This window comes from Perissodus microlepis, chromosome 11 (assembly GCF_051167445.1).
Source record: "Perissodus microlepis isolate ML-2025 ecotype Zambia chromosome 11, ASM5116744v1, whole genome shotgun sequence".
NCBI lineage: Eukaryota > Metazoa > Chordata > Actinopteri > Cichliformes > Cichlidae > Perissodus > Perissodus microlepis.
This window is the reverse complement of record NC_140471.1, coordinates 14,723,341-14,738,684: the sequence shown is the minus strand read 5'-3', so window position 1 is coordinate 14,738,684 and position 15,344 is coordinate 14,723,341. Positions and strand designations below refer to the sequence as shown.

General features: G+C 41.6%; 1 protein-coding gene across 1 annotated transcript in view; it reads left to right on the top strand.

The window, feature by feature from the left end:
- LOC146377403 (myelin basic protein-like) overlaps window positions 1-15,344 on the top strand; it is a 52,712-nt gene that overhangs the window by 36,091 nt on the left and 1,277 nt on the right. The window lies entirely within an intron of this gene.

Below are 15,344 nucleotides of genomic sequence, written 5' to 3'. Positions count from 1 at the left end.
TTGGTCCCCCCCCCCCCTCATATTGAAATGTGTGGGGAACAATCCTGCCTTCTGTTGGGAGGAACCAACCTGGGAAATTGTCTCTAGCTACAATAGTGCTTCATAAATAAGCAAATGAAGATGAAAGATCTGACTGGAATGGAAATATCCCTGCACAAAGCAGCAGATATAGTTTTTATTCTGTTGGTGTCCCATTAAATTTATTTAGTGCATATAGTCATTTTGTGGTGATTTTAATTAAGAGCAGGAATCAATATCAACCAAATATTGTTCCTTTAAATACTTTAAGTATACTAAATATTTAGGAAATGCCTTTCTCACTTTAATAATCTAATTTGTTTCCCTTTGTCCACTTAATATTGTCTTAAAAAGATCCCATTTAGCCAATACTGCTGTAATATATGTGGCTTGCTTTTGTCGAACTGTGAAGAATGCTCAATATGAGTTTACACAATCTGCTATAATTGAACCATTTGAACTGTTACAGTCTCTCTATACACAGCCAATCTTTCATTAACCATAAAATAAAAGAAGAGAGCTGTTTCAGTTTGAATAAAGAACTATTGTGAATAAATAATACGCTGCTGAAATACTGGGCTGTTTTTTACAGCAGGTGAAATGCACGCATTAGCTCTTCACCTCCACATGTCATTCAGTAGAACCACAAAGGCTTTAAGAACATTAGCCAAATCATTAGCCAGATTACACTATTTTCAGTTTATTTCTTGTCTAAAAGGAATCTACTATGTGAGAGACTGTACTGTACCAAAAAGGTTTCGGTCATGTGCACGGGGTGGCTTTTGCAGCATGAAATCAATATAAACCAATTGAGTGCACTCTGAGTTCTCATTCGGCTTGGTTATTATTTTTATCTTTAGCAGCAGGACCAAAACTCTTAAGAAGAACAGGGCTTGATGTCAATGGAGTCGTATGCCAGTTTGAATTCTGCCTTTTCATCTGCCTTGGTCACGTAACTTTTGCTTCCATTTATGTGACAACGTCTTGTTTTTTTTGAACTTTGACAAATTTGAAAGTGAGTGTCTTATAGATCTGACATTCTCTCTTTTCACCTCCTTTGATGTCACGTCCCCTCATCTCCTCCTCGTCCTCTTCTGTTCTCCTCTTCTCTAAAAAAATAAAGAAAGGAGGAAAGAAAGAATGCAATTTGTTAGTTTTGTTAGCATATGCTAAGTCACATATTTTAGGATGCCATGTATACATATTATGGGGAATTTAATTTATTTATATACAAGATAATTTGTCAAGTTGTGACTTGGAAATACTTGTAATGGGGCCTTGTTCCGATAACATTAAAGAACCACTGAGCTAAACTAGCCAGCTAACTACAGAGCAGAGACAGTGACTAAAAGTTGAACATAGATACTTTGTCACCCACTTGTTTCTGAAGCTTCGAGATAAGTGTTTTATAGCATACCTATCTTTGTTTTGAAGCTGTATATGATGAGAAAGGGGCAGGTCAGGGCATGTTGTTAGCCAGTGAACATAGTGTACTACAAATGCTTCTGTTCTCTGAAACATTGCACGACCAGTATTTTGAAAGGACACGTCCTTCAATGTGCATATTAAACAATTATGTAGCACTTCCACTGCATCTGCACAATATCTCTAAAATTACAAACAAAGAGTCTCAGAGTGACGCTGAAGAACTAGTTCATATGTTTGTTACTTCTAGGCTGAACTTTTCTGATTCGTTATTATCAGGCTGTCCTAAAAACTCTTTGAAACGCCTTCAGTTGATCGAAAATACTGCAGTGAGTACTGACGCGGACTAGATAGAGATCTTTTTTAAAAAGTGGTTTGTTACTGATGCATTCTGTAGCAAGCTAGCTAGCTAAAGTAAAAGAAAATGTTAGTCACAGACTGCATCAGTAACCATGAAAAGTATTGCGTAGACATACCAATAGCCATTTTTAGCGCTGTTCTGTAATTTTGTTAAAATTGGACGTGTTCTGGGAAATTTGGTCTGTTAGTCCTCCTATCGCAGGCGAGGCTGCTTCAGACTCCATTGATCTACTTCGAGCCTGCTGAGGTTAATGAGAGCACTGGCTGATCGGAGCAGGCGGAGTACCTGAGACTGATTCACCTCTCTGTTTGCTCATTACTAACTGTGTAGAGAAACTCCTGAAAATACAGATCGAGCCGTAATGAAAACAGAATCGGAGCATGCTCGCTGGAAATTGGATTTCCCCCTCATGAAGTCGGGTGCATATTTAATATCTGATTTAGTCTCTGGGTGGAGTTAATGCGGCGTTGTGTGTGTGTGTGATGTACACAGCTGGCTTTTCATTTACTGACGTGCCCTTCAGCTGGCCTACAAAGCTTCCTCTGCTTTCTTCAGTTATCACTATATATCTTCTTTAATCGGCTGGCTTCGCTGTTTGCTAGAAATAAATTTATTTAATAATTTATTTATGTGAGAATGAGAGAGGAGAATAAATGAACCGAGACACCTCCTAGAGTTACAAATAGCATCAACGTTGAGCGACTTCTCTTTAACAAATCGTGCAGCATATTACAACTTCCATAAATAAAAATTAATGTTTCAGCTTGAAGTTACTGGAAAAAAAGACTTCACATTTGGCTGCTAGAGATTCTTAGTTTTTCGTGAGTGTATCAGCTTATGCAATAGACATTAAAAATGAAAACTGGCATAAAACATTAAAATTCATGTATGTAGGGCTCTCTATTCATGACTTTTCTCATCAATATTACATCAACAACTTGCAGTGCGTGTATTGTGTGTCACTCTGCCAGATGCCACGCTTCTCTTTGACCTCATAGTGACATCACCACTATGGATAAGTGAATATCTTAATGTGCCTGTACTGATCCCTGTGATAATGGAGGCTATAGTCAAACTTGAGGTGAGTGTGAGCAACTCAAATTTAACCTAATTTTTGCATGTTGGATTTAGTCTTCTGTGATGCGCACACATGGCATGTTGTCACTGAGATTGTGTAAGCACTGCTGACTGTGCATACAACGCAGTATTGACAATATGTTTGGTGCTCCTCTGTGGATTTGCCAGTCGCACATGTATAAAAGTGCAGTGGCTCAGTCATTTGTCTCCGTGGCGGAGGCTGACTCTAGCTGGTACGGGCCCTGGCACCGCCGATGTGAAGCACCTCCTCTCCCCTCCCTCCACCCTCAAAAGCTCTGATTGTTAAAGGGCAGCATCACTGGACTAGTGTTCTTTGGTTTGACACCATTGTTCAGTCTCCTTTTCTGTCCTCCTTCACCTTGCATTTCCTTTTTCTGACCTCTTTTTACTTTTGTAGTTCCCCACCCCCCTTTTCTTTTCTTCTCCGGTTGATGAATTAATTATTCGGAAATTTAAGCAGCTGTTGCTGCTCTAAATGTGCCTGTGTTTATGCAGCCGTATTCATGACCTTCTGCATGCAGCCTCTGAACCAGCTCCCTGTGTATTCTTCATCTTTGTGCGTGAAGAAATTGTGCCTCATTGTGGCCATGAGTTCAGGAGACCACGTCATCTTGTCTCGGTCATCTGGCAGGACAATTACTGAATTAGAGTGTGAGTGTGTGTGTGTGTGTGTGTGTGTGTGTGTGTGTGTGTGTGTAGTTCTGAAGCTATAAGAGTCCAAAGGGAGGGGATAGATGGGTAACAAAACAGTACAAAGGTACTACTCTTGCTACTGTGTCCCAAATGTCAGACAAGATTATCTAGAGTCTTTACTCTTGGAGAACAGACAGACATGCAGGTTCTGCATGTCTGTATGGTAATCCTGATTGAGAGGGGTGTTTCAAGTGTTTTTCTGTAGTGGTCATGATGGGTTTGTATTAAAAAAACAAAACAAATGCATTTTAATCTAAGGTGGGTTCATCACATTAAATGCACAGCTGATCAAGTGGTCCTTAAGTGCCGCTAGAGACACATTTGAATTCATAGTTCACTGCCTGCAATATGTGGTTGTGTGCAGCTCTAATTACTGCCAAATGTTGTTTGTGTAGTGCTTTTTTTATGATCTGCTTTTTTATTGCTGCTCTAAGCTGTTTGCTGAACCTCCTCCATGCAGGACACAAGCACTGTAACTTCCAGAAGTAAATCAAATGCTCTATTCTAATACAGTAGATAATCACACTTTAGATTGGTTTACAGCTCTAGGATTTTTTTTCTTATCCTAAATCACCCCCACACACTCCCTGGATACTTTATTATGCACACCTTGGTATTACGCAGTTGGGCCCACTTCTGCCTTATTTATCAGAGATTTTGGTCGATATTGACATGTTGGTGTCAAAGAGTTGCAAAGGTGCTGTGCTGAATTGAAATCTGGTGACTGTGAAGACCATTCGAGTACATTGCCATGTTCAAGAAACCAGTTTGAGATGACTTGAGCTTTATGACATGATGTTTTATACTGCTGAAAGAAACCATCCGAACATTGGTCAGTGTTCTCACAGTGTAACTTTCTCTGTAAACCCTGGAGATGGTTGTGGAAATTGGATGCTAAGTGTGATATTTCAGATTTGTAGCCTATGATCTAAACCAGGGGTGGGGAACTCCAGGCCTCAAGGGTGTCCTGCAGGTTTTATAGGCGTCCTTGATCCAACACAGCTGATTTAAATGGCTAAATTACCTCCTCAACATGTCTTGAAGTTCTCCAGAGGCTTGGTGATGAACTAGTCAGTTGACCAAGGGTGCTATCTAAAACCTGCAGGACACCGGCCCTTGAGGCCTGGAGTTCCCCACCCCTGATCTAACCTGTGTTGGGAACAGTCTGCTTTATTTTAATGTAAGAAACTGCAGTTATTTCACTGTAAGATGTCTTTTTCTCATACAGACTGTCTGAACTACTTGAACTAGAAAAAGCCTTTCTGGAGTAAACTAGGACTTTCTTTTAGATCTAGTTTAAGAAATCCTTACAGCAGGTCTATCTATCCGTGTATCTTCCTATCTATCTAAAGAAAATAGTTCTGCTGTGAGAGAAAGGAGAAAACTGATATCATAGTATCAGCACTGGCGATGGCTATATAGGATTCATAACCTTCTGTTCCATTTAGTCTACTGTGGTTATTTTTAGCAACAGATTCTGTATAAAAATACTGAAAATGCTTTCAGGTGCATAAGAACTAGCACTGGTGCTCTTCCACACATAGAGTTCATCTTCATTATGGTGACATTTGGATTTTGAGGTCTTGGGCACTCGGCAGAGCAGAGTGTTTCAGAGTATGTCGGTCCTGTTTGTTTGAGGTTTGTCTCAGGTTTGTTTTTGGTGTGTAATGTCTCATCTCAAGCCTCAAGCATCCAGCTGGCTTATGAGTCCGGGACATTAGTCATGCTCACTCCCTTGCTGAAATGTGTGTATCTATAAATGTCAAGTCAAGTCAAGTCAAGTCAAGTTTATTTATAAAGCACATTTAAAAACAACCAAGGCTGACCAAAGTGCTGTACAATAAAATACAAATATAAAATACAATAAAACACAAATACATAAAACACCTCACTGATAAAACAATAGATTAAAACAATAAGTTAAACCTTACTAAAGGCCAATGAGAAGAGGTGAGTTTTAAGAGCAGTTTTAAAGGTTCCTAGGCTTGTGGAGAATCTGATGTGAGGAGGTAAACTGTTCCACAGTCTGGGTGCAGCCACAGCAAAAGCCCTCTCTCCCCTAGTCTTTAGTCTGTACCTGGGAACATCTAAAAGCATCAGGTCTGCTGACCTCAAAGATCTCCTGGGGCGGTAAATGCTAAGAAGCTCTGCCAGGTAAGGAGGTGCAGTACCGTTAAGAACCTTAAAAACCAGCAGTAAAATTTTAAAATCAATCCTAAAAGCAACTGGGAGCCAGTGGAGAGAGCAGAGGACCGGAGTGATGTGGTCTCTCTTTTTAGAGCCGGTCAGCATGCGAGCAGCAGCGTTCTGCACCAGTTGGAGGCGATGCAGACAGGAACGATCTAAACCAGCATAAAGGGAGTTACAGTAGTCCAGCCGTGAAGTAATAAAAGCATGGACCACCCTTTCTAGATCGTTCCTGCACAGGTAGGACTTGACTTTAGCTAAAATCCGTAGATGATAAAAAGATCCCTTGACTACGGAGCTGATTTGTTTATCAAATTTAAAAGCACTGTCAAAAGTAACACCGAGGCTCTTAATGGAGGAAGTACATTCGGAAGTTAGGGGTCCCATAAAATCAAAGGAAAGGTTGGGGTCTTTAGGAAGCCCAAACACAATGACTTCAGTTTTACTTTCATTAAGATGTAGAAAGTTAAGAGCCATCCAAGTCTTAATGTCAGACAGACAGGAGAATAACGGCTGCAGAGAGTCCTTACAGTCTAACCTCAGAGGGAGGTAGATCTGAATATCATCAGCAAAGGAGTGGAAGGACACGTTATGTTTGCGCAGCACATCGCCCAGAGGTAGCAAATACAGAATAAACAGCAGGGGGCCTAGAATGGACCCCTGAGGTACACCACAAGTTAAAGGAGCTCTGGGAGATGACAGTTCACCGAGGTGAACAGAAAAACTCCTGTTATCCAGGTAGGACTGGAAAAACTTTAAAACAGTACCTTTCAAACCGACACAGTGTTCTAGGCGGGATAACAGTATGTTGTGATCAACAGTGTCGAAGGCTGCTGTCAGGTCTAAGGTTACTAGGACAGCAGCACAACCAGAGTCTACAGTTAAAAGCAAATCATTAAAAACTCTCAGTAAGGCGGTTTCAGTGCTGTGACGAGCTCTAAAACCAGACTGAAACTTCTCATAGAGACTGTTGTTGTCTAAAAATGACTGGAGCTGCCTGAGGACAACTCGTTCCAGTACTTTGGACAGAAAGGGCAGATTGGAGATGGGCCTATAATTAGAGAGTATAGATGGATCCAGGTTAGGCTTTTTGAGGAGAGGTTGAACAACAGCATGCTTGAAGAGTGTTGGGAAACAACCAGAGCTGAGACAGGCATTGATCAGGACCAGAAGGGCAGGTCCAACTGAGTCCAGGACCTGCTTCAGAAGACGAGAGGGGATAGCGTCAGTGGAACAGTTGGTAGACTTGACCTTGCAGACTGTTTCATGCAGCTGAGAAAGAGAGATTAGCTCAAACTGGTTAAAGGCAGATTGGCACGAGGGAGAAACACAGGGATTGAAAGGTGGAGGTGGAATGACAGACTGCAGGGAGGAAATCTTATTAACAAAGAAACATAAAAAGTCATTGCAGAGGGTGGCAGAAGGTGTGAGGCAGGTGGACGTATGAGGATCAACAATGGAGTTTAAAACACGAAACAGAGTCTGAGGTTTATGGACATTACTGCTGACCAGGTTAGATATGTAGGAGGACTTGGCCTCTTTAGCAGCTTTCTGATAAGTTAAAAGAGAGTCTCTCAGGATATTGAAGGAGATTTGCAGCTTGTCCTTTTTCCACTTTCTCTCAGCACACCTGCAGGAGCGCCTGAGAGCACGAACAGAGTCTGTAATCCAGGGTTCAGCGTGAGCTTTGGGACGGAGTGATTTTAGGGGAGCGATGGAGTCCAGAATAGAAGTGCATGTTGAGTTAAAAAGAGCAGTTAAATCTTCTGCACACAGGGAGTCAATCCAGTCCACCGTGGAGAGCTCAGAGTTGTTGAAAGCAGCAGAGAACTGGGATGGTACATGGGTATTGATGATCCGGTGGCGGCGTGAAGGAGCTTTAACTGCAGCAACAGAACATTGTGCAGTGGCAGAAAACAGAACAGGAAGGTGATCAGAGATACACGCACTCTCACAGATTTCAGAGACGTGGATACTCAGGCCGTGAGACATGACGAGGTCCAGTGTGTGACCTTTCTCATGTGTGGAGCCAGACACACACTGAGTCAGGTTAAAAGAGTCCAGCAGTGATACAAAGTCTCTAACCAGAGGTTTAGATGGACAACACACATGGATATTCAGATCGCCAACAATAAGAAAATGATCAAAATCTACTGAAAGTCCTGATAAGAATTCCCCAAACTCACTGATAAAGTCCTTATTGAATTTGGGAGGACGGTACACTACTGCACACAGTAGTGGAGTAGATGAGTTCAGTTTAAAAAGCTGCAGTTCAAAGCTGGAAAAGGAGGAAGATGAAATCTGATGACAGTCATAAACTGATTTAAAAACACAGGCAAGGCCTCCACCTTTACCAGAAGACCTGGGAGAGTTGAAGAAACAACAGCCTGGAGGAAGAAGCTCAGAGAAAGCCACAGTCTCACCAGCATGTAGCCAGGTCTCAGTCAGGAACATAAAATCCAGTTCATGAGAAGAGAAAAAATCTTTGAGCAGAAACGTCTTATTGGAGAGGGATCGAGTGTTGATCAAAGCCATAGATAAGGTGAGATCAGTAGCTGTCATCGGGGTTGATGTGCGGCTGAGTGGGCGGAGGTTTGAAATAACGGTACCAAGTCTGCGGATCCGTGGCTGTAGAGGAGCCGAAGACCCAACACCCGGAACAGGAGCAACCAGCGACGTACTTGGAGAGTCACGCAGGAGAGGAGCAGGCATCGGGCGCGGGCCGGAGGTGGAAGAGAGTCGCTCACCTGAGGAGAACGCCACCGCCGGCATGGCGAGGAGCGAACCAGACGACTGAAGGAAGCGCGGGCCGAGAAGCGGGCCCACCGGCGAAACAGGAGCAGCACCAGGCGGAGTTGGAGAGACAGTGCGCACCCAGGGTCCTCTGGGTTGGAGTGAGCCTCTCACAGTGGCAGAGTAGCAGAAACCCATTTGTACAAGGAGAGGATAAGCCAGGCAAGAAAGTGACAGGAATGCCTTTGTACGAGCCAGGAGACCACTTCGCTTCCCTCGTCTTCTCCAGCGTTTTCTCCGGTGTAGCTTGGGAGGAAGGAACCAGGTGCGACGTAGGTAAGGCGGAATGCCATCGAGCGGTGGAGGCGCACTGCTTGTTTGCTCATCAAAAACAAAGGACAGAGGTGCTGTCACTGCTGAGTCTCGGATGATAAAAAGAGTTTTTCGGTCATAAGTCCGGAGCGAGTTAATTTCCACAGTTAAGGCAATGAACAGCAAACAGAAAACCAGAAAATAGGTGGAGTGACGGCGAGCCGAACATACTGGCGCCATCTTGTCTCCCACTACCAAACCCAAATGTGTTTTGGCCTCTCCATGGGTGAGGAAATGTCCCTGAGCACTATGCTGATGGCATCAACCCATGTTGAGCTGCTCTGTGTGCTGGCCCTCTGTCATACTAGAGACAGCCATTCATAGTGGCTGCCAGGGAAAACCTCATCCTCCACAAACACTTCTGGCATGGCAGATATAGTTCTTTATCAAAACACCAGGCTTCACATGAGTTTACTGCGATTTTGATTTAAATGCTACAGCTAAGTGCACACTCAATACACTTTAGTTTGGCATGGTTGCTGCCAGATTTATTTTGGTTTGTGAGCCGTATGTGACCAAACTTTTAACATGATGTTCAACCTGAGATTATAAGATTTAGTGCTGAGTTTGGTGTTAAACGTGATGATAACTTTGGATGGCAAAAATGAGCCTAAAGAAGCTAAACAGCTCTTTTGAGTCTCTTTTAGGACGCAATCATAACTTTAAGCTGTAATATAACTTAAACAGTTGAGATATATAAAAAGCAATAGTTTCACTACAGCTGAAATGAAGGGGAAGTATCTAGAGACAGCGAAAACATTTGTGCAAACATGTTAACATTATAGAAAGGCTCGTTTTTAACATTTGCATGTATGACTTTTAGGGACTGCCTCCAGTAAGTGGTTGGTGGTTTAATTCCTGGATGTTTCAGTCTACATCCCAAAGTATCCTTGGGCAAAACACTGAAACCTAAGTTGCTCCCTATGTGTTCACTGGAATGTGAGTGTCTGAGTGTTAGCTATAAGACACTGGTGTAGGAAAAGTGATTGAATGTGTGTGAATGAGCCATGTAGTAAAAAGCACTTCTTGATCAAGTAGAGTAGAGAAGCGCTGTACAAAAACCAGTCCATTCACCATACAGTGCAGAATGTGTGGGTTTTTCATCAAAACAAAATCAGATAATTAATTATATGAGAAAATGTCATCCCAATGTCAAGAAAACAAGGAGAAAATTGCCCCTGTTTGTCAGAAACAAGTCATTGTGAGGAGCTGTTCAATTAAAAGTTTATTTGTATAGCACATTGAAAAACAGAGTTGACCAAAGTGCTTCACGATCGGTTAAAAACATGAGAAAAAAATAGAGACTCAATTAATTAACAATTAAAAAACATAAACAGGCCTGATGGTACTCATACTGAAGTTGAGTTTTAAGACGCAATTTAAAAGACTGAATAGACTCTGAAGTATGAATCTCCTCTGGCAGATTATTCCAGAGTCTTGGGTGCTGCTACTGCGAAAGCCTGATCTCCTCTATGCTGTTGGTAATGACAAAGCATTGAAGCACTTCAAGGTCAGCCTTACAGCTGCTTGAATAAAAGCGGCAGCTGTGACACTGCTATGTGTATAATGGTGCCTTGCATCATGCATAGCAAACAAAAATCCAACTGTGGTGGGTCCTCACTCTTTGGATTTTTCAGATTAAAACCAAACAGAAAGACGGTAGGCTATATCTCATGTTGATTTATAATCACTCGAGCTTAACAGCAATGTGCATTGTTTCCCCAGGATGAAGTTCTTTTCCATTTAAAATCACCGTTTCAAGTGAAGTTCAGAGGTCATGAACATGGCTTGGATAATCAGAGAATGGTTCTGCTGCTTATCTCTGCTAGGGAAATCTCTGGAGGACTAACGCCCTGAATGCCAGCGGGGGTTACAGAGACAGAGGACGTCTTTTTTTCCCGCTCTTAGCTTGTGGGTGCTTCAGATCCACCATCAATGCAGCAGCAGATAGATTTTTGCCCCTGGGTAGGAGGGTTGGTCCGGGGCCACATAGCGATGGATGTTTTTTCAGAGGAATGCTTCCCATGCCTCAGTCCCACCACAGACCTTGTTCTTGTCCCAGATGCTTGGCTGCACATCCTCTTCACACTGAGGAAGAGGAGGAAAAATGAGGAGATTCAGGCCCACTCCCTGCATGCCTTCCTCCTTCTAGATGCTGAAATTTCGCCTCTTGCACGGTGCTGAATTTCTTCATTGAACAGATCAGACAGGCCAGTTGTCTTTACCTCACTACTGAATGTAGATCCTGCAGGAGGCAGAGGTGGTGATGGTAATTGTTCTTGTCACAATAATCAGAGATTTCAAAGGTGGGAAGGCACACCTGTAACTTCACCAGCATTACCCGCCCATCTAGGCACTTTTGTCACCTAAATTTTCATCGGGATATCTTGAAGCTGGTGTGGAGAAGTATTAAAGATGACATATCTAAAGGTGAAAAGTTTATTTTGAATAAGACGAGCATCTCTTCATGCAAAAAAATAGCAAAAACCTAGAGTGATATGTTTGAAAGAGCATGCACAGCAGTCTGACATTACTCACTGGTTCCTCTGCGGTGGTTTAAGGAGCCCTCTGCAGAAGCATTGATGGTAGGGCTTGAGGAGTTCTCATTATCTCCCGTCTTCAAACCATGAATAAATCCAGTATTTATGAAAAAAAGCCAACATGGTGAAGTGAGCACACTTTCAGCACATGCTTGCTTCTCTCCACCCTGCTATACATCAGACTGCTGGATAATTGGCCCTTAGTGTTGTTTACAACTTGTGCGTCTCATGTATGCCGTGTCGTCTCAGGTGTAGCCACGCAGCTGGATAAAAAGTTTTTAATATAGTCAAAGACTACATGGGGGAGAAACTATGACATGAATTGCTTGATTCTCTTCTCTTCAAAAATGAAAAGAAGCACTTTGTTGCTCCAACTTTTCTGTGACTTCAAATCAAACTAGTTGTCAGACTGAGCGGCACAGACAGTTGCAATCAATGGAATTGGCGAGGTGTTTGAAGGATATTTCTTAGGTGTTGATTGAGTCACTGACTCCCGGAAAATGCTATTAAAGGGTAGACTGAGTCCTGGAAGAAACAAGTCATTCTGTATTTCGATGAAGAGCCTGGGATTCGCTAAAACGTCAGAGTTCACGCTGTCGCTCTGCCGTCAGGGACCTAGCAGCTGAAACTGGAGGCCTTCAAAGCATTTACCTGCAGTTCAGCTTGTTTAGAAGTACTGTGCGAGCTGAACGTAATACTTCTTGACAGCAGCAAGGAATTATCAGTGAACATGTCGCAGAAAAGTTACCGAAAATATGTGAGAACACACAGATATTTGACAAGCTAGCTAACAAGGACATCTTGTCCTCCCAGCTTCATTACCTGGGATTCTGAGCTTGTTCTATTACTTTAATTGCAGTTCCATGGGCCACTGTTGTGCAAGTAGTTATACAGCAGGATAGTGTCCTGTTTCTTCTCCCAATTAAATTTGACAACTTAATATGAATTTGGGGGATTTTAAATCAAAATCTTCCATCTAACGTCCATCTAATTTCACTCTCAGCATGTTTTGTTCGTTGAGCTAAAACCGTGTGTCCAAAGCAATCTGGTAATCTTTCAGAAAGACTCTTTCAGCAGTTTAATTTTTTATAGACAAATGATAATAGGATGCAATGAAAGCAGCAGGTCACAATCACAATTGATGGCTTTTTGCCTCGGCTGTTGTTTGATCAAATAGAAGACTGAGGTAGATCAAAAACACAGATGGCAGTCTGCTCCACTGTTCGCAGAATGGTAATGGACACAAAACAGCCTTATCTCATAAGAGATCCAATAGAACCACTTACAGGTGACGATGATCGATCATTGAACAGTAACAATAACATTTTCACAGTTTAGGACTTAAACAAGTGGGTTCACGTCACTTTGTCATCTTCTACCCTTCATTAGGCAGTTGATGATGTGTCTGCATGTTAGGGAGGAGGGGGTTTTGTTTGTCCACCAGAGTATGGTTTGTTGAGTGAGTTCAGATTGGCTTCAAATGCCAACATATTGGTTCAGTAATCTCTGAGTCATCAGCATTGATCAACAGCCCCGTCAGTCGCCCACATGTGTACTATTCGGCTGTCATAAGCACACACGGAGTTCACTAATTAAGCTCTTACTCACAAGCATGCAACCTTATTTCTGGTAATATAAGATGAACATGTAGTCAATACTATGCTGGCATGTTATTGCCTGCAGTTACTGCACGTCAGGATATTATTCACAGTGTAATTTGTATTTTCTTGGTATTGTGTTAGGTGATGACAGCACCACTGTGCTGAGGAAAAAAGCAGCAGCAGATGATGGAAATCTAAAAGGCCTCATGGGCAGACCACTAAAAAACCAAAAAAAAATAATAATTGTCTTATTAATTCTGCAGTTTGCTGTGCAATAACTGATACCACCAAACCTGTTGAGCATTTTAATATACTATCCCTGCTTTGTGTGATATATAACATTTTGTTCAAGAGGGATGTTCGACATCCCTCTTGTGAAATCCAAACAACAGAGGGTCTCATTCCCTCGCTCGTCTGAAACTCCCGCTGTCGCCATATTTTTTTCTAATCTGGTAGTTTATAAACATGCATGCTCAGTATGTGTTTATATGCTAGGTAGAAAATTTTAGAGTTGGGATGCATTCGCTGGATGTTGGGGAAAGAAAACTCACAGTGAATTAGATGCAAACAGCTCAATATTTCCATGGCAATTTATACTCGATGGTTACGATAAAGCCATTTTAACCATCACACGTGGAAAAATTTGCAACACATCGAGTATATTCGATATATCTCCCACCGCTACCATTAAGTTTAAAAATGGACAGGGGGAAAAAAGAACAAAATGTGAAACTAAGTCAAAAAGCCAATGTATGGCATAAGTGGCTACATCCATCATATGTAGCACTACTCCAGCACCCAGGGCTTGTTGTTGCTTATTGCTCGTGTCTGTGAGGAAATTTCTTAAGGTATCTGGCTCTAACTTTCAGGTCATTGCAATTCTGCAGAATTTGAAAGCCATCAAATGGATCCCTGATGGTATTCTTGTTGTAGATAAGAATCTAAAAACAATCTAAAAATCAATTTTTGTCATAGTGCAAGTATGTATTTGGTGCTTCAAGCAAATGAGATGAATAAGCGTTTCCTTTGGAAATGCCACAGATCAATACAGCACCTCAAATACAGAGTTACACTGAGCCTTACTATTGGCTGCATATGTGAACAAACTGTAGTAACGGCACAATATCGAGGCCTTGATGACGGTGGCTATTGGCCTCAAACCAATTTGGTGGTGAAGAACTGGATCAGTGCTAGGACTACAACTTAAAGCAGCCTGTTTTTGTTTTTTTTGTACTAAGGAAAAAATGAGAGTAATACAGTGAATAGGTTGTTGTGGCAATTTTGGCTTTAATATGAGCTGCATTGTATTTGACTAGACCTTTTTTGCACATTTTATTTATTCGTAAGTATTTTTGTAGCTAATATAAACTCTTTATAAGATGTCTTTGAACTGGATGTCTCACCTGCCTTAAAGCAAATGTTATGCCTGAAAGATTTTTATTAGATTACAGGGCCTTGCTTTCTCAAAATGGCCTTTTAAAGGATATGGCTTTCTTCAGAGGCTCTCACACCTTTCCTGGCATTAAATTGCAAGGGTATTAGAGGTAACTGGGCAACCTGAAAGTATTGGGATTGAATAAGTGATGAAAAAGCAGCAATGGTAGCAAAATACCTGCATTATTAGATCTTTTTAATCAGGCACTTTAAACGTCATTTTAGAAATTGCGGTGTTTTAAAAAAAAAAAACAGCTTCTTTCTTTCTCTATGGTGATGTGAGACTTTTATTGCAAAAACTTTTGGACAGACACAATCAAAAGCAGTGTGTATAGACATTTATGTTTTGTCCTTAAAAAGCTGGGTGAGAGGCTCATCATCATTATGTGTCAGTCTGTCTTAAAAGCCGTAAGTAAGAACAAAATGTACCCCTTTCACTTTTTTTCTGAGATCTGAGACGATGTTTGAATGTGAATATACATTTTTTTTTTTTTAAACTAATAAAGATAAAAGCCTGAAATTTTCACTGGTCTTTGTTACCATTATAATTAATCAGGATCTGTAATTTGGGACGGATACATCAATAAATGTCTGAGTATTGGCTTGTTAAAATAGGCGGAATAATGGATGATGGAATGACCCATCTTTCAATTGATCTTTAAGTGATTCACGAGATGTAAATCTTCCAGAAGAAAAGAAGACTCATTGGATGTGTTTCTGTAGAAGTAATTCCACCTAAAATTGTGGTAAATCAAAGCTTAACTTCTGCATAGACTCGATCCAAACTTGCTCTATACCCACAGTCAGCAGCCTGGTAGCTCTCGGGTCCTAAATCGGATAAGTGTCACTGTGCATCGGGCTGAAAATCCATACTTATAGGAG